Source organism: Camelus dromedarius, chromosome 3 (genome assembly GCF_036321535.1).
Source record: "Camelus dromedarius isolate mCamDro1 chromosome 3, mCamDro1.pat, whole genome shotgun sequence".
In the NCBI taxonomy this organism is placed as follows: Eukaryota; Metazoa; Chordata; class Mammalia; order Artiodactyla; family Camelidae; genus Camelus; species Camelus dromedarius.
This window is the reverse complement of record NC_087438.1, coordinates 93508564-93527203: the sequence shown is the minus strand read 5'-3', so window position 1 is coordinate 93527203 and position 18640 is coordinate 93508564. Positions and strand designations below refer to the sequence as shown.

General features: G+C 49.7%; 1 protein-coding gene and 1 long non-coding RNA gene across 12 annotated transcripts in view; one reads left to right on the top strand and one right to left on the bottom strand.

The window, feature by feature from the left end:
• Window positions 1-18640, bottom strand: part of JADE2 (jade family PHD finger 2) — a 133020-nt gene that overhangs the window by 41029 nt on the left and 73351 nt on the right. The window contains exons 1-2 of one of the 11 annotated variants that reach the window (XM_064484286.1): window positions 8342-8684; window positions 4446-4630 (exon numbers count right to left, since the gene is read on the bottom strand). The exons of 4 other annotated variants lie outside the window; for them this stretch is intronic. The gene's annotated coding sequence lies outside the window, so the exon portion shown is untranslated. Of the gene's footprint in view, window positions 1-4445; window positions 4631-4724; window positions 6602-7572; window positions 7595-8045; window positions 8183-8341; window positions 8685-9898; window positions 10037-18640 lie in introns of those variants that run through there. 6 more of the 11 variants (XM_064484287.1, XM_031449020.2, XM_031449023.2 and 3 more) reach the window with 6 other exon arrangements.
• LOC116152276 (uncharacterized) lies at window positions 6625-8040 on the top strand. The gene is made up of 4 exons (XR_004135861.2): window positions 6625-6771; window positions 6943-7092; window positions 7307-7386; window positions 7624-8040. It is a non-coding gene; the product is annotated as an uncharacterized LOC116152276 (long non-coding RNA).

Here is an 18640-nt window from a genome sequence, read left to right as displayed (position 1 = left end):
GGAAATCGGGTGGGGGCAGGCTCCAAGCTGGGTCTCTGAGACACACCAGGCCCAGGGTGACTGGTCTGGGCTGAGCTGCCCTCCCTCGCCACAATGTCCTTTTTCAGATGAAAGTATGAACCCACTTTATCTCCACTACAGCATTTAACTTCAAGTTAATAAGGGCTACTTGCCCATACTGAGCTCTTTCCCCTACCCACGCTACCTTATGTTCCTAACAACCCGGTGAGTTGTGAGCTATTAGCTTTATTTACTGAGGAGGCTCAGTGCCTTGTCCTGCTAGTGACTGGCTGAACTGGGATTTGAATCCACGTGGTCTGATCCCTGAGCCCACACTGAGCTGCCTTTGTGCCCCCATCAGCTTCTGCCTGTTGGAAGTGCTCTCCCACCCACTACTTCCTCTAATCCTGCACAGTCCTGGGTGGCAGAGTCTGCTCTTGCCCCCTCTTGGAAGGGAGCACACCGAGTGGCTTGTTAACCCACCCAGGTCTCACAGCTAGTCAGTGGCCAAGTCCTAATATGAAAACAGACCTGGGGCTTGGGGTCCAGAGTGCTTTCTACCATGTTCCTGTCAGTCCGGAACCAGGGCTGCCTCATTGCCCACAGCAAGGGGCAAGTAGCAAGTGTCAGTAGGAATAAAGCCCTGCTGTCCATTCCAGCTGCAGGTCAGCCAGGCTCCCCACCCATACTCGGAATCCCATCTGTCACCTGCTGACACCCCAAGTCTGCTCATGCTGAGCTGTGGGGTTTCCTTTATTTTACTGTGACTCTGCAGAGACTAGGGAGCACTGACTGTCTAAGGTAGGGTGTGACACCCAAAACTCTGAGGTGCCCAGGAGGACCCTCCTGCCTTGAACTCCACCTTAGCCAGGAGCTTCTCTCCACCCCAACAGCAGGATCAAGATGACAGGAAGGTTCACTGGAGCTGCTTGCTGCCCAGCTCCAAAGGTGCAGGCAAAGTGCTCTCTAGAGGGTGTGGAGATACAGAGAGATGCCTGGTGGTGAGCAGCATGGATGCCAGGGAGTCAGGAACAATGAGGGCTAAAACTGCTAAGCAGTCATTGCTCAGGAAGGAGGGTGTCCTGGTACACAGGAACCTCACCGAAGCCTCAGAACAGCCCTTTGGTGCTGGTGGGCATGACAGTTGCTTCCGTTTTGCAGGAAAAGGAAAATGAGGCTCAGACCACAGTGCTTGTAAGAGGTCTATCTGACTCAGGAGACCATGCTCCTGACCTTTAGACTTCCTTGCCTCTGTGCAGCAGAGTGCAAGCAGTCCAGTGGCTCAGGTCACAGACTGAATGGGGCAATAATGCTCCACCATCCATAGCTGCCCAACCTCACTGTCCTCTGGGGTCTGAGTGCAACAAAGGTGACTTTAACAGAACTTTGACTCTACCCTACATCTTGCCAACCCAGCCCTGTCACAGGTGGGGTAGGAGTAGCAGGAGAGGTGATATAAATGCACCCACCTGTTTTCTCCTGCAATCCTGTACATTAATTGCATTTCTCTTCATTTCCAACAAAGAGGACACTTTCAAGCCAGGCTCTTCCAAAACATAAAAGCAGCAGCTTTGGATTCAAGGAGGCCAAGTTCAAATTCTAGCTTCACCCCTCACCAGACCAAGGACATTGGGAAAGACACATCTCCCAAAGGACACAGACTGGATTTGGAATTTTACATAAATCTCCTGAACTTAAAATGCTGGCAAATGATTCAGAATTTTTAAAACACTTTTGAGAGGGCCAAACTAAACACATCTGTGGGCCAGAATCAGCTGATCAGAGTAAGTGAGAGCAGTATAAAGCCCTTAGCACAGTGTCTGGCACTCCGTACGGATGCTAATTATTAATACAATGACAGACTCAGGCCAGGTGGACAGTCCTCCTGCCAACCCCCATCTGAGAAGCTCCTCAGCAGGGCAGTGACCCTGTACAGTAAGGAAGGTCCCTACAACAGTACCTCTTGACTGTCAATGCCCTTCTCATAATGCTATTTCCTGCTGCCCAGGACCAGTGCCTGTCAGCCTATAGACCTGCACCCCATCCTCAGCCAGCTCCCCACCCAACTTGCCCTCCATGAAATACCCCAGAGTCCTCTTAGGCAGAGTGTTATTAAAGGAGCAGACTTAGTGGCGGTTTAACTGGAATAATAACTAGGCTTCAGAGGGAGCCACTGTTTTGCTTCTTTCCTTTGAACCAAGTCTGTTCCAAGTCTGTCCCTACCTCAGGTGAACCTCTACTGTCAGTGGCTAATAAAGCCCCAAATGAGGCCTGGGCTCCCCCTGTGGGACAGCCCTTTGTCCCATGAACCCCTCTCCAACCCAGCAAGGGGATCAGGGAGGACTCTTCTACCAAAGCTGAAATTCAGGGATGTACAAGCAGATAGATGGGCATGGGGGTGCTAAGACTTGATTTTGGCTTCTGGTTTTCCCTTTCCACTGGCTCCTCCAATCTCTCCCTAAGCCAAGGCCTGCTCTGGGAGAGTACCTCAGTGTCACCAGGCACTTGCTTTTAGGGACAGAAAGTCCTCCTGAAACCCTACCTACAAAGGAAACTCTGGGGAAGAAAGGGTCCCCTTTTCCTACCAGTGGCATCGGCCCACTTGCACTCCCACACCATTCCCCACATGGAGACACAGACAGCTCCTCTTTGGGATTGTGGGTGTCCCAGAGTTCCCTCAATGGAGCAGCAGCCCACAGCCTGGCTGTGCCTGCCTCCTCCACCCCACTGCCAACCTGTGACATGTCCAGGGGGTGCCCCCTCCAGAACACACCATGAATCCAGCCATCTTTCCCCTATCTTTACTGCTACTACACTGGTCCGAGCCAGTCTCATTTCTTGCAGGACTCCTCATTTATCTTCCACTATCACTCCCTCATAATACAGGATCCACACAGCAGCCACAATGATCTTCAAAAAGCATAAATCAGATCATGTCATGCCCTATTTAAAATCTTTCAAAAGCTTCCTGCTGATCAAAGGACAAAACTCAAACTTCCGACCATAAGACCCTACATGATCTGGCCCCTCCTTATTGCATATCAAGAACCATCCCCTTTCCTCACCATTTACCAGCCAAGTCGGCCTCCTTTCAGTTCCTAAAACAAGCCAAATACTCTCTGCTTCAAGATCTGTGCACAAGTGTGCTTTCTGCCTGAAACGTTCTATGCAGTCTTGGCATGTCTGACTTTTCATCCATCAGGTTTCTGCTTAAATGTCACAGAGGTCTATGGCAATTGCCTTATCTACCAAAAGCCCACCACCCCATTATTCTGCTTCTTCGGAGAAGCCATCACAATTTGTGTGTTGATCTACCTGTTGAATGTCCTTCTCCTCGGGAATGTATGTTGCATCAGAGTAAAAAGCACAACTGTCCAGATCCCTGCTGGAGCTCCAGTGCCCCCTTGAGTTGTACCCAGCACATAACAGGGGCTCAGCACAAATGGAGTGTGTTCTTGTCCCCTCCTGCTAGAAGTGTGGGGTCACACAGCCCAGGCGGCCTGCAGGAGCAAACACCCCAGCCCAAGATTTCGTCCTGTTTGCACAGTCCGCCTTCACCATCTTAACCTCACACATTTTCCAGGAGGCTTTATTTGGTTGGGCTCCTGGCTAATGATCAATGTCAACTCAGTAATAGGGCAGCAATTTGGTGGCAGATGTTTTCTTGGCATCACTAGCCAATGGTTTTAGTGGGGGCCTCGGGCCTGGACTTGAAACACCAATGCCAATGCCAGCCCCCTTTAAAAACCTCTCCGCAAATAAACTCAAATAAACACCCTGGGCCTCCATTAACGCCCTTCCAGCTGACCCTGGAAACAGTGGGCCTTTCAGGCCTGCTACTGCAGCAGCTCCCTGGGCAGTTAAAACACCCCAACCTGGCCTCCGGCCTCTCCTCTCTAGAGGCCACCAGGCCTGCCCTGCCCACCACCACACACAGCAGGATTTCATCTTCCTCCTTAAAAAGGGGGGGAAAGGGCTTTCAAGAAGGCAATTTACCATTCCAGACACAATCTTTCAAAAAGAAACAAAAACTCTCCCTGTCTGAGGCAGACCGCTAAGGCGTGTGTGTAATAAGATGCTAATACAATTTAATGATATTTCGGCTAGAAAACCTGTCCTTAGAGCCTGCTTGTGTCGGGAAGGCCAGACATTCAGAAAACAAGAGCTGCACGCTCTTAAACCGTTTTAAACGGGGGTCAGAGCCCCACTCTTTCCTATCTCTCATTAACTTTAATGCCTTCTCAGGGACAGTAACCACATGACGAAAATGATTTTGTACACACAAATCTTTAAACTTGCCTCTCCCAGGATGGGGGAGCCTGAACCTTCCTCCAACACCCGTTACTGCCCACCTGCAATTTCAAGTGTCCCAGAGATAGGGGGCATCCAGCTCCCCTAGACACACTGCCCTCCCCCACCCTCCAGACCCAGTTCTGGGGACATACCAAGGGGATCCTGGGAGACAGAAAGGGGCTTTGTCTATTTTGTCCTTCAGCACCTTCTCACCCTACTCTCCACCTCAGAGAGGCCAAAGCTCAGTCTGCTGGCTCCCACAGATGGCTGCCCATTGGCAACTGCAGAGTTGTTCTGATTCCTTCTTCAGAGAAGGGAATTGGCTCTCTGGCCTAGCCTAAAGGGGAGAGATCAAAGGTCAGCTGCATTTGGGTCCTACCCAGGTCATTAATAATAATAGTAAGAATGGTTAATACTAATCAAGTGCTTACCACATGCCTGACTTGAGGCGTAGTCATCTTTACCAACATAGTGCTTAATCCACACACCCACCAAGAGGTAGGTACTGTTATTGACCCCAGCTGCAGATGAAGAAACTGAGGCACAGAGCAACTGCCACAGCTGGTGGCTGCAAAGCCAGCATTCAAACCGAGATTGTCTGACATCAAACAGTATACCCCATCCCAGGGCTACAATGTAGAGTGCACAGGCCTACAACTCCAGAGTATGGCTGGGGTACTCTAGATTCCTATGGGTCATCTGAAAACCTTCCTGGGTTCCTAATTTTTGAGACACATGGTAAGGGTCCTGTGTGAACGACAGGGAGAGCCACAGGTAGTCCCCTCCTCAAAACTCTGACTTGGCCTCCCCTTAGAGAACCTAAAGGGAAGACTGTGAGGTCACAAAGAACCTGCTGGATGAGCTGTGAAGAATCTGAACTAGAAGTCTCTGACTTGGGTTTTGGGTATAAGACAAATACTTCCCTGAACCTGGAACACCAATTAACCAGAATACCCTGCCCCCAACCTTAGAGATGTGGGAATCAATGCCCTCAAGACTAGGGGCAAGGGGGAATCTAGGAGCTGGGGATCAGCAGTCCCACCTCTCACCTGTCCATGAAAGCAAAGCAGATATTTCTGACAGCCTCATGGATCAGTGTTATTGGTCATTTAGCCAGGCAGTTTAGGGAAAGGAAACGCACACTGGATGGGAAATGTTCTGGAAACACTTGCTGCATCCTGAGCCTAAACAACTCTATCCTTAAACACTTCATCTCCAAAAGTGCTGGGGAGACCTTGGGCTAAACAGTTTCAAAACCAACATTCACTGCAAGTCTTGCTGCCTAGGTTGAGGACTTCCCTCAGCGAGGCATTTGCTGTGGAACCAAATGCTTTTCCACTCTAAACAACAGCCAACAGCACTTGGGACAACTGAGAGGCCTCCAGATCAAACAAACATTCCTTTTTTTCCCTACCATGCAAACTTTCTCAATAAATTATTCGCCCACTTCGGATCAAAGCCTGTTTTTGCAGCCTGTGACCTAAAAAGCAAATAGCATCTCTTAAACATGAAAGCCCTCCTCCCTGCCTGGGTTGGCTTTATTACTCATTCCTTCCCCTTACAGTTATTCTGTTGTTATTTTTCTCCTCTGCTTGTTAGATCATTCTACGAGTCCCAACCCGCCTGAGGAAGATGGGACAGGAGGGATGGTGCCTTCACTTGGGGCCCTAAGGTGGGAGAGGAAGTCAGTGTAGGGGAGAAGCCAGCACCCTGGGAACCCAGGAAACAGAGCCAGGCTGGGTTGGCAGCTCCCTGTCCAGCCCTTCTGCCAAATGTCCTACTGGGAATTTTACCAGTTAAGGGAGGGAGTAAATGCCACCCTGGGAGGAGAGGCCAGGTGGCCCTACCACTACCCAGGCTCAGGACTCAGTTTGCAAACATAAGTGTTAAGGGGACCTCCTGACAGCCTGTCTAGACTCAAAGCTCAGGGCTCCTTTCCCTTGCAACCAAGGCAAGACAGCAGGTCAGCCATGCCCACTCGGCTCCTCCCCATTCCCCTTGGCACTGCTCAGAATCATGATGCCTCCTGATGACCCCCTGCAAACTCAGAACCTATATGAAACTTTGTCTTGGAATACTGCAGTAGATGGGAGGTGAAGGGGTGGGAGAGAATGCTAAGTGAGGTGACAAGGTTTGGAAAGCTGCAGAGACCAGAAGCGCCGGATGCAGCGTGCCCTTGGGACTGAGCAAAGGGAAACACACCCCTTCCCGCCCCCATCAGCACAAGGCAAGAGACCTGCGGCCAAGGTGCTCAGGAAAAACGTCCCGGCCCGCAGTAGAGGCCAAGGGGACTGGAAAGGGGGTGGCGCGCGCCTCCAGCCTGCCCCTAAAGGAAGTCCGCGGGACAGCAAGCTGGAGGCGCGCCGGCGTGATTCCGACCGCGGGAGCTGGGAGGAGGAGCCGGAGGTGGCTGCGGGGGGCTCCGGCCCAGGCGAAGGAAGGGCAAGAGGCGGTTCGGGCCCGGAGTGGCGCCGGGAGGTGGGCTTAACGCCTTGGGGGCTTAGGCGTAGCAGGTGGAGGCGGCGAAGCCCCTTGGTGGGTGGCAGCTGTGTGTGGTGGGGGACAGGGTGTGTGTGCGGGGCGGGGGGGGTTGTCCTGGGCCTCTAGAAGCTATAGTGAGACAGGCATCCCCCTTTTCTGACATAACAGCTACGAATCACCAAGCTGACCCCCTCTCATCCCTTCGCCTGGAGAAGAGGGTGTCTCAGGCCCCAGGGATAAGAGAGAAGGGACCGAAGGGAGCCACAAGTCGGCACCCAGGCGGGGATGAGGCGGGCAGGAGCCGCTCCGCAGGCGCAGGCGAGTGGGTGGGAAGGAGGGAGGGAGAGAAGGAGGAAGGGAGGTGAAGCCGGGAAGATGCCACTGCCGGGGGCGGGGCGGGGCCGAGGATCCGGGAGAGGGACTGCAGCGGTGCTTGGTGGGGGCGGGGGCTGCAGTGTCACTCATTTGGGGGTCAGGTGTATTTGTCCCAGGCTGGGGCCGCCACTTGCCTACACCTTCCCGGTATCACCAGGGCGTAGGGGCGGAGACGGTGGGCAGGGGACTGCAGAATCGTCCCCGGAGCGGGATGCGAACCGGCAGAGTTGGGAGAAGGTAAACAAGGGCCACGCCCCCTGCCGTCGCCCCGCGGGCGCGCACCCGCCGCTCCAGCAGCCGCCGGTACATTTCCACTCCCAGCGCTTCTCCCCCGCCGGACTCCCGCGCAGCCCTGGAGGGGGGGGCTGTCCCCGACCCCAGCCCGCGCCCCCCGCGCTGGGACTGCTCACCCTCCATACTCACCTGGAAAGGGCGTCCCCCAACCCTCCAAAAAACTGTGCTTAATTTGTGCAGAGCCTCCGCGCCGGGGAGCTGAGCATGCTGCCCCCGCGTGCAGAGCCCGCGTGCACCCAGCCCGGAGAGGGGGCGACAGGGCGGAGGCGGTGGCCCCCGGAAGGTGTCTGGGACCGGACCCGCTGCACGTGAGCCCAGCGCGGGGTCATGTGCACCGGTTCAGCCCGGTTCGGCGCCCGGACGTGCTGCGTATCAACAAAATGAAACTCGGGAAGACAGGAGGGCAAATAGCTCCGGGTCCTCCAAAACCCCGTCTCCGGCCGCGCGACCTCCCCTCCGCACAGGTCTCCCGCTGCAGCCCCTCCACCCTGCCAGCCCGCGGGGCAAGTTGCAGCCCCGGCGCGCCCCCGCCCGCCCGCGCCCCCTCCCCGGCCCGGGGGCGCTTTGCCGCAGTCATTAATAAAGAAGGTCGCCAAGCTCACCCTTCCAAAAGTTGTTGTTGCATGCGCCCCTCTCAGCCTCCCCGCAATGTACTCTTTAAAACACGACTGACCAACATGCGCAATCTCTCTCCCCTGTGCTGTGCATCGGCACCCCCCCACACCCCCCGCGCGCTGGCTTCCTAGAACAGGCAGCCAGCAGGAGAGAGAGGGAGCGAGCGAGCAAGCAAAAGAGAGAGAGCGAGCGAGGGAGCGAGGAGCGCTAGCAGATCTGTTGCAAAAACACAAAATAACGCCGAGGAGATGCGCAGGGCCAGGCGCCGGGGGCTGGATCCTACCTTGCTCCACGGTGCCCTTCCAAGGGGCACTACCACCGGCTACGCGCCGCGGCGGGAGCCGGCGTGGGAAGGATGCTCCTGAAACCCGGAGCTCATGGGGCCGGCGCGGGCGGGCGGGGGGCGCGCATCCATCCGGGGTCGTGGCGAGGGAGGCGGCCGGGCCCGTGGGGTCCCCGGCCCCGCACCCCTGCCGAGGACAGTCAGCCCGCCGGACCTAAGCCCTTGCGGCTAGTAGTGGGCGCAAAGTAACTCCATAGGCACTACTCACCAACCCCCCCAAATAGCTTCCAACTGCGATGGCCGCGGTCGGCACCATTCACCAACCCCCCTGTGTATGTTTCTGTTTCTTTTTAAACCAAGACTTCCTTGTGATCTCTTTAGAAAAAAAATGTGTTGGGGTGGGGGTGGGGTGGGGTGGGGGCGGGCGGGACGAGCGAGGGAGGGGGAGTAGCCACTTTTTTCATATTCACTCGGATCCCCACTCCTAACACCCCCCGGCCCCCTCCTCCCGCCGCCCAGTTTGGCTTCAGCAGCGGGTCCAGGTAGCGTTACAGGCCTCCGGGGGGAGGGTGCCCTGCTGGGCCGCCCTCCAGCCTGCACCTCGGGCCCGGACTCCCTAGTGGCTCTGGGGCGCCCCCAGCCCGCCCTGTCCCCAGGGCCGGGCCCAAGCGGCGGCTGCGCCCGTGCAAGTCCCATCAGGTCTGCTCACACTTCACACACTCACACACATACCCCGCCCCTCCACTCTCTCACTCACACTTTCTGCTCACACCCCGCCCCCTTCGCGCCCCAGACCCGGGCGGCGCCCCCCGCAACCTTAAAAAAAAAAGAAAGCTTATACTTAAAAAAATCTTTTGGCGCCATATTAATGACGTACTTAAAATTTGCCATTTCTCCCTGCGTCAAAAAGACGTTTCTTTGCAAATAACAGCCTGAAGGCGACACTCGCGGAGAGAACGAGGTTTGCACTGAGCACCCCGCCTCCCGGGGTTACATTGCTGGAAGACCCTCGCCCTAGGCCCTGCTCCTGAATCGCTGGTTTAAAAATGCGAATCGAATAAATCGCGTGGCGTTTTGCAGCGCCAGAAGTGAGCAGAAAGTGCTGGCAGGAGCAGAGGGGAGGGGCGCGCGCGAGTCTGGGGGAGGGGGCGCGGCTCTCCTCCCCCACCCACAGCAAATGGAAACTATGGTCCCAGGCGGGGGAAACTTGAAATTGTGGGCGACCTCTAGAAGGAGGGGCGGTCCGTAGAGAGGGTCCCTCTCAGGTTCGTCGTCCCCTCCCCCCGCCCGGTGTCTCCTGGCGCCCAGCTCTGCCCCGCATTTCCGGGGGGTGGGGAACGCAGTGATGGGTGGGTGGGTGACTGTACATCCAGGCCCCAATAGGAGTTTGCCCCCGGGTATCCACTTCCCCCTTGTTTGTCCTTTCCACTCCCCCTAAAGGGTTAAAAACCGAGGGGCAACTTCCAAGGACTGGCACTTGGCGAGGAAGCGGGGCGCCCCTCTCCCCACCCTTCGCCTCCTCGCCCCTCCTCCTCCGGCTCCACTTCCCGACTTGACCTTGTGGTGCACAAACAGTGCGCTCGAATCCTCGCAGTTTCTGGAAGAAGAGCTTGCGCTCGCCAGGCGGGCGGGCTGTCGGGCGGCTCTCGGGCGGTGGCGGGGCCTTGGGTACGTTCCCGGTGCCGCGGGCCACACCCACCCAACCCGCTGCACCCGCCGCGTTCACCTTCTCTCGAGGAAGGAGCGGGGCTGGCCTCCTGGATGGAAAGAAGTAGGGGGCACACTGCTGCCTTCTCGGATGCTCCCAGATGGGGAGGGGGTGGTCTGGTCTTAGGCGGGGTTTGGTGGGGGAAGACCTGGGAGCCTGGCCCAGTATCCTCAAAGCATCATTGCCAACTTTTTCTTCCCTCTCCCTTTTGGCAGCCCCTCAAAGATGATACAATAATTTTTTCAGCTCACCTTTGGCTTTGAAGGCACATGGGTGAGTTGTGAACTGGGACAGGAACCGCCTTCCCTCTCCAAGACTGAAAGTTGTTTATTCTTTCTTTCCCCTCCACCCCCTTCCGTGGAAAGATAAATATTCAATTTACATAAGATGACATTTATGTGACAATTAAGAAGATTCCCCGATGGAATGTTGTGAACACATTTGCTTATAGAAGAAATAAATCTAATAATAAACAAACTCATAATAACAGCACAAATCCTCCGATAGGGAGGATTGTCTACACAACAAAGAGGGAGATGATGGATACCGAAATAAGCACTTTTTGCAACAGGAAAGAAATATGAGGGAGTCACTGCAACATTTCTCTTCCTTCGTCTTCATTCACAAAGTCTGGGGACACTTGTCTGGCAAGATTGAGGGGCTAGGTATTACCACCCAATTAGACTGGCTCTAGCTTTCATTGGTCAGTAGGATTTTTCCAAGCTCCAGCTCAGTGCCTGGAAACAGACGTTGCAGGCTATGAGCATGTAAAAAAATGGTTAAATACCTGGGTTCTAATGCTGGCTATGCAGTTCAGAAGCTGCTTCATGTAGGCAAGTGAATTCATCTCTGGGTCTCTTTTTCCTCTTCTGTAGAATGGAGGTGGTTTGAGGTTTCCTGAGGCTACACACACACACACACGGAGTAATGCATGGCCTGGTTCAGAGTATACAGTGCATGTTAGCACTTTTCCTGGTTCCTACATTTTGGGAGGGTGAATGTGCCCCATGAAAGCTCCCAACATTGAGAAAGTGAGGAACAAGTACAAGAGGGCATATACAAGATCTCTCAGTGTGGGCAAAAGGGAAGGCCAGGAGAAAAAACTGTGAATGATGGTGGACTTCATGGTCAAGGTCCAGATGACAGCCACACATCTGAGATGAGAGTGAAGGTACCAGTTTACAGAGGTACAGTCCAAGGGGGTTCTTCTTGGGTCTAGTTGCAGAGGGTTTACATATAGGAGAGGACTGGACATGCTCCTCCTCTTAGCCATTAGGATCCCATGAACCTTAGCAAGCGGTTATAAAATGACCTAGAGCTGGAAGAGGGAGGGGATGACCATTTATAGGGCACTTGCTCTGTGCTGTGGACTTTGCTAGCCATCCTATTTTATCCTCTCAAAAGCCCCATGTTACCCATCTCAGAAAGGTTTAGCAACTTACAAATTACTGGCAAGTGGTGGCAGAACTGGCACCTAGTCCAGTAGACTTTGAGATGTAGGTTTTTTCCATTTTCCCACACTGCCAGAAATAAAAAGTATTAGTATTATTGGTTTGATTGAGGATGGGAGCCTGATTGCTTTATTGGCATGATAGAATTTTATGGACAGCACTTTGTCTCAGAGGTGGTTCCCTGAGTTTGGGTGAGACCCAGGTCACCTAAAGAGTCCTTGGAAGATACCTCTTGCTTAGGATTGGAAGCTCCATCAGAATCCTTGGCTTCCCACATGTTTCTACTACTGTTTAAGGTCAACCTTAGAAATGTAAACAGAATGATAGAAATTATGCTAATTATAACTCCTTAATCCTTATTAAAAGTCTCACAAATCGTTCATTAACTTTTTACAGAAACAAAAAAAGAAGAAACACAGTGTTCTTGGAGATGTAATCATTCATTTTTTTCAACAAATATTTATTGAATGCCTTCTGTATGCTAGGCATCATTCTATGTGCTAGGGACACAGCACAAACATGATAGACAAAAATGCCTACTCTCATGGAACTCACTTTCCAGTTAAAGGCAATACACATTAAAAATACTAAATTATCATATTTGAAGTTGAGTAAGTGCTGTGGAGAAAAAATTAAGTAGAAAAGGGGGTTGAGGAATGTGAGGATACAATTTAAATAGAGTTCCCAGGGAAGAGCTCACTGAGAAGTGGCTTTTGAGTAAAAGGAGATGAAAGAATGAGCTGTGAGGATTTGGGGGGAAGAGCATTCTAATCTAAGGATTCTTAACCTGAAGTCTGCAGACATCACCCTTCAGAGGTCTGAGGATAGAATTCAGGGAGTCTTGACTTTAGACAGGAAAGAAAAATTTTATCTTTATTTGCACCAACTAAAACTTAGTGTGTTCTTTGATTATGAATGCAGACAGCAAACCACAGTGATATCAGCAGCACCTGTGACACTGTTGCTAGTAGAAACACAGATATTTTCATATCATATTATAGTTGTTGCACATATCTTAAAATATCATCACACTCATCACTACTTCAAAATTATGCTGCTAGTTCTTGTAATTTAACGAATTAATAAGAAACACATAATTACTGTATCATACATTTTTAAAATATTTTGAGAGTTGTATTTCAATATAATTGATTTTCTTTATAATTTATGAAATTTATTTTATGGATTTAAATGTATTATACTCAGAGGGAGCCCACAAGCATCACAGGCTGCCAAAGGGGTCCCTGGCATGAAATAAAAGGTTAAGAACCACTGTCTCTAAAGAGAGACCAGCAAGTGCAAAACATTGAGGCAGGAATGTACAACTTAATATGTAGATGTACAAGGAAGAGATTATACAGGGCTTTGTTAGGAATTTGGCTTCTGCTAAGAGTAATGTGGAGGGTCTTGAGCAGAAGAATGACATGATCTGACACTGAATTTTACAGGTCACTCTGTTGTCAGATGGAGGACAAGACTGATGGGAAAAGGCTGAAGCAGAAAGATAAGTTAGAAGGTCACTATAATAAAACAGGTTGAGAGATGATGTTAATTTGGACTAGCGTGGTAGCAATGGAAGTGGTCAAATTCTGTATAAATTTTGAAGGCAGCTCTGACAGGATTTGTTGATGAGGTATGAGAAAACAGTAAGTCAAAGATGATGACAAGAACTCTGCCTTGAACCAATGCAAAATGGAGTTGCTATTAACTGAGATGGGGAAAACTGTGGAAGGAATAGGTTTGCGGGGAGGATAAGGAGCTCAGCATTAGACATGTTAAGCTTGAGATGCATATTAGATATCCAAGTGCAGCCATCCTGTAGGCAGCTAGAAATGGCAGCCTCAGCCCAGGGGAAGACATCATTCGAGAGTGGTCAGCAGGTGGGTGGTATTTAAAGCTGTAGGACTGTTTGAGATCACCAAGGAAATGAGTGTAGAAAGGGAAGAGGTCCAAAGATGGTGTCCTTGGGCACCGCAAGGTCAAGAGGTCTGGAAGATGAAGAAGAATCGGCAAGATGCTGTTTAAAAAAAGAAGTATCCAGACATTTCTCCAGAAAGATACAAATGGCCAAAAAGCACATGAAAAGATGCTTAGCATCACTCATCATTAAGGAAATGCAAATCAAAAGTACAATTAGGTACCACCTCACGCCTGTTAGGATGGCTACTACTAAAAAAACAGAAAATAACAAGTGTTGACAAGGATGTGGAGAAATTAGAATGCCTGTGCACTTTTGGTGGGAATATTAAAAATAGTACAGCCACTGTGGAAAACAGTATGGCCATTCCTCAAAAAATTAAAAATAGAATTACCATATGATCCAGTAATTCCATTTCTCATATATATATAAAGAATTGAAAGCAGAATCTTGAACAGATATTTGTACACTCATGTTCACAGCAGCATTATTCATAATAGCTAAAATGTGGAGGCAACCCAAGTGCCCACTGATGGATGAATGGATAAGCAAAATGCAGTATATATATATATACACACACACATACATACATACACATACACAAAGAGAGAGAGAGAGAAATATCATTCAAATTTTAAAAGGAAGGAAATTCTGCAATTGCTACAACATGGATGAACCTTGAGGTCCTTATACTGAGTGAAATAAGCCTGTCACAAAAAAAACAAATACTGTATGATTCCACTTGTATGAGATATCTAGAGTGGTGAAATTCATAGAGACAGAAAGTAGAATGGTGATTGCCAAGGGGTGGGGAAAGGGAAAAATGGGGAGTTATTATTTAACAGATAAAGAGTTTCACTTTTACAAGATAAAAGAGTTCTGGAGATGGATGGTGGTGATGGTTGCATAACAATGTGAATATACTTAATATAAGTGAACTTACACTTAAAAATGGTTGAGATAGTAAAATTTATGTTATGAATATTTCCCTACAATAAAAAAACTTAAAAAAAAAAAACAACCAAAGTTAAAAAAGGAGTAGCAGCATTCAGAGAGATAGAAGGAAGGTCCTGGAAACCAGGTGAAGAGAACTTCAGGAGGGAAGAAAGCCCTATGTCCAAAGCTGCCAAGGGGTCAGGTAAGGTAAGGACTGATAATTGATCATTAAGTTCAGCCACATTAGTGGGGGAGGATATAGCTTGAGTGGCAGAGCACAGGCTTAGCATACATAAGGTCTTGGGTTCAATCCCCAGTACCTCCTCCAAAACCGAATAAATATAATTACCTCCCCCTAAAAATTAAAATAAATAAATAATTTAAAAAAATAAGTTCAGCCACATTGAGGCCACTGGTGATCTTGAGAAGAGCTATATCAATGGAGTGGCAAGAGCACAAGTGTGAACAAGTGAAGAGAGTGGAACGTTTATAGTTATTATAGCTTGGTATAAGATTCTACCTGAAAATGAGATGTCCTCTGTATATACACATTTGTAGAAATAGACAGTTATGTATGTACAGAAATTCAATAGGAATAACTTTTGTTGAGGATATTCCAGATGCCAGGCCCGATAAGGGATGCTACAGATACTGAGAGAAATAAAACACCTTCACTGCCTTCCAAGATTTCGTAAGAGTTTACAATCTAGCAAACTTTGTGGGCATATAAAATACACACAAAGTGATATTTGTGGCTAAATATACACAGTCAGTCTGGGTATCAGTTTTCCTGGTGTAACAGACAATATGGTTAAAAATGTGGATTCCAGATTCAGGCAGTTGCGGGTTTGAGTCCTGTAGCCACCATTCGTCAGTGGTGTGACTTTGTACAAGTCAGCAAATTCCTCTGTGCCTCAATTTCCTCCTCTGTAAGTTAGGGATACAATAATTTCCAAACTTTAGTGTGTCTGGGATGCTTGTTTAAAATACAGATTTCTAGGCCTCATCTCCAAAGGTTCTCAGTGGGCAGGTCTGGGGTAGGAGCTGGGGATCTGCATTTTCACCAAGCATCTGGTCATGCTTGATGCCCTTGGCCTTCAACCACACTTTGTAAAACACTGAGAGCTTATTCACATGGTATCGAGCATTGGCCTAGCATTCACTAATTGCTCATTAGATAATAGCCATTCTTCCTGGGGTTCTTAATGGGAACAAAAAAAACCTTTCTTATAACTTGAAATTTACACCCAGAAGCAGAGGTCCAGCATACCCTAAGCATGCTAAATTGAGAAAATAGCACAAGAATCATTCAACATTTATTCATCAAATATTCATTGAGTGCCTACTATGTTCTAGATAGTATTCAAGGGCAGAAAATATCTGACTCAATAATTTGTCTGAGTCATCAAGGTAGGCAGAAGCCCAGATGCAGTTAGCCACTGTCTCTAGTAGCCAACCTCTATGTCAGGTAAGAAGGCCTATGTTCACTCACTAACTGTTTAAGGCATTATTTGTCCAACCATAATATGCACCTGGATTTCGTTCAAGTGCAGATTCTGATTCATTAGGTCTGGGTTGGGGCCTGAGAGTCTGTATTTCTGACAAGTTCCCAGGTGATGCTAATGCTGCTGGTTCACAGATCATGCTTAAAGTAGCAAAGGTTTAGAGGGTTAGGAAAAGTGGATCACAACAATGTTGTAATTAGACTTCCTGGAGAATTCTGGGAATCCTGAAGGGAAACAGTGAAATCTTGGAAGATTGCACAGATGCAAGTGAAGTTTGTTCACACTTTCTTCTGTCTCCTGTTTCTGGAATCCAGTCCTTACCTTCCAACATATAGTCAGTGGCATTAAGTGGCCTCCCCTAAGGGAGGGTGAACATTCATTGTGTTGGCCATTCAGTAAATATTTCCTGGCTGCCTGCTCTGTGCCAAGCCCTGTACAAAGCACATAGTTTGGCATTCAAGAGAGGACAAATTCAGCAGCTTCTGCCCCCTTGGCTCCTAGCAGGGGCTGCAGCTGGGATTTGGAACAGAGAAAAGCTGCCCAGGGCTGTGTCTGTGGATGAAGACACTGCCCTCATGGCAAGATCCAGCTTTGGCTTTTTCTGTGGTGCTACAAATGCATGCTGGGGAGAGGAGCCCCTCTGGAGCCTTTGCCAGCAAGTTTAGAGATGGTACTGACCAGCCACAGGAGAGGTCTGGATGATGTGCCAGCCAGGCCACCTGTCCCTTCTGAGACCCAGCCCAGTGGCCACAGATGGTAGAAGGCAAAGAAGATCCCAGGGGCCTCCAAATGCCTCCCCAGAAACTGGCAGTAGGCAGTAACTCCAGCCAAGTCAGGAGCCAGCTTGACCAGAGTCAAAGTGTGAGACACCCCACTCGGAGTCAAGGGGCCTGGCCCAATCCAAGAATTACCAAGAGCCAAAGGCACTGGCTCTAAATCAAGTAGAACACTGTAAGAAAACCCCTTTCTCCTTTTCCCAGGGTTTCTCATAAATCAAAGCACACCTCCCACACCCCCGATGTGGCAGTATTACAAAGACCCTTCCCATGCATTTACTGGTGAGTTCATAGCCATGCTGGAGGTAACTTGGTTTTATTAGAAATAGTACGCATTTCAAAAGCACCTATATGAACAAGGCTCTATCTTAGGGCAGTGAGTTCCAGGTCAAGACCCTGTCCTGTAGGGATTTAGATCCATTTAGGAAGATAAGTCCTTAAGCATAGATGGGATGGTCAGGGTAAAACAAGCTGTCTTGGAAGCCTGTAAGTTAGGAATGGTCAAGAGAGTTTCTTTAGAAGGGCCAGGAGATGGACCTACATACAGACAGCAATGCAGATGAAATAGGAGGATGAAGGATGTTCCAGAGACATGGGTGGTGTCTGCCTGGTCTATAGCAGTGCAGTGGGGTATACACCATGATGCTCATAGCTGGCCCCACAATTCTTCCTGAAGAGGGAACTGCCCTTTGTGCAGGAAAATATGCTTCTTAGGGGTGAAAGGTGAGACCCTATAATTGCCCCAAGTTGGCAGTCTACTTCCAGAACTCTTCCCCAGAGAGACCCTATGATGTGGGCACAGGGGATTTGTCTAAGAACATCATTACAGCATTGTTTATAACAGCCAAAAACAAAGTAGCTTGAATATTTGGTACTAGATAACTCACTAAGTAAACCAACAGCAAAAGAAGAAGGCAGCAAACTAAGAAGCATTGCGTGGTTTTGTATGTCTGATATAGAAAGAACCATAATAAAAGTGTTAAGTGAAAAGAAAGTTTCAGAGTAGTATGTACAGTAAGATCCCATTTACTTTAAAAAATACCTATCAAAGTCTACATTTTAATCCGAGCAAAGATATACAAATATATGTAATTTCATAGAAAAAAACGAAGTACCTGGTGATGACTGGTTGCCTATGTTGGAGCGTAAGGAGTAAGGTGGAGAAAGGATGAGAGACTGGGGTAGGTCTGTGAAGATGGAGAAGAGGCAACCCTGTGGTTGTTAGGGGAGTCCTAAGAAACCCTTTGCACTTGGGCACTGCTGGTTACCCTACAGGTGCTCAGAATTCTCCAAGAACAGAAGGAGCATTAAGGTGGAAGGATGTGTACCCTTAGCACAACAATGGTTAGACTCTGGTCCTGGCAGGCAGGGGCAAGAAGCCTGTCTTCTGGTCTAGCCCCAGTGCTGACTCTTGGGTGGTCTGGAGCCTGTTTGGCCCTCTCTGGGTCCCAGTGTCAGGGATTCTCTGGGCTTCTCCATCTGGCCCAGACCAAGATTTTAAGTCCATTACAGATCGTTCCCATGGAGGTTGAGCTCCAGCAAGGGCATGGAAAAGCCCTACTTGGCCTTTGGCCTGCTACGGCTTGGGCATGAGCCAGGCTGTGATTGGGAACCAGTATGGGAAGAGAGAAATTTCTGAGCAGCATGGCCTCCTGGAGGAACTCCCTCCTCTGATAGGTAGAGTACCATTTCTTACATCTGACTCAAGGATACCTAGTCAAGCCTGGATCCTTAGGGAACAAATGTGGGGATAATTCATTACCTGGCAGGCCCCAAACAGTTAATGAAACCCACTGAGTGAGGGCTCTGGACTGGGCAGAGAAGTGGATGGTGCTTGAGGCCAGGACTTGGGCTCTGGGCCTGTGGGCTGTTGGTGTGAGCAGTACACAGGTGCAGACCTGTTTTGCATACAGTTTTTGTGGTTAGTCTGGGCTAGCTGCAGGCTACAGGGATGTGTAACTTGAAGTCCCTGCCCTGAGGATACCAAGGATGGGGAAGGGGTGTA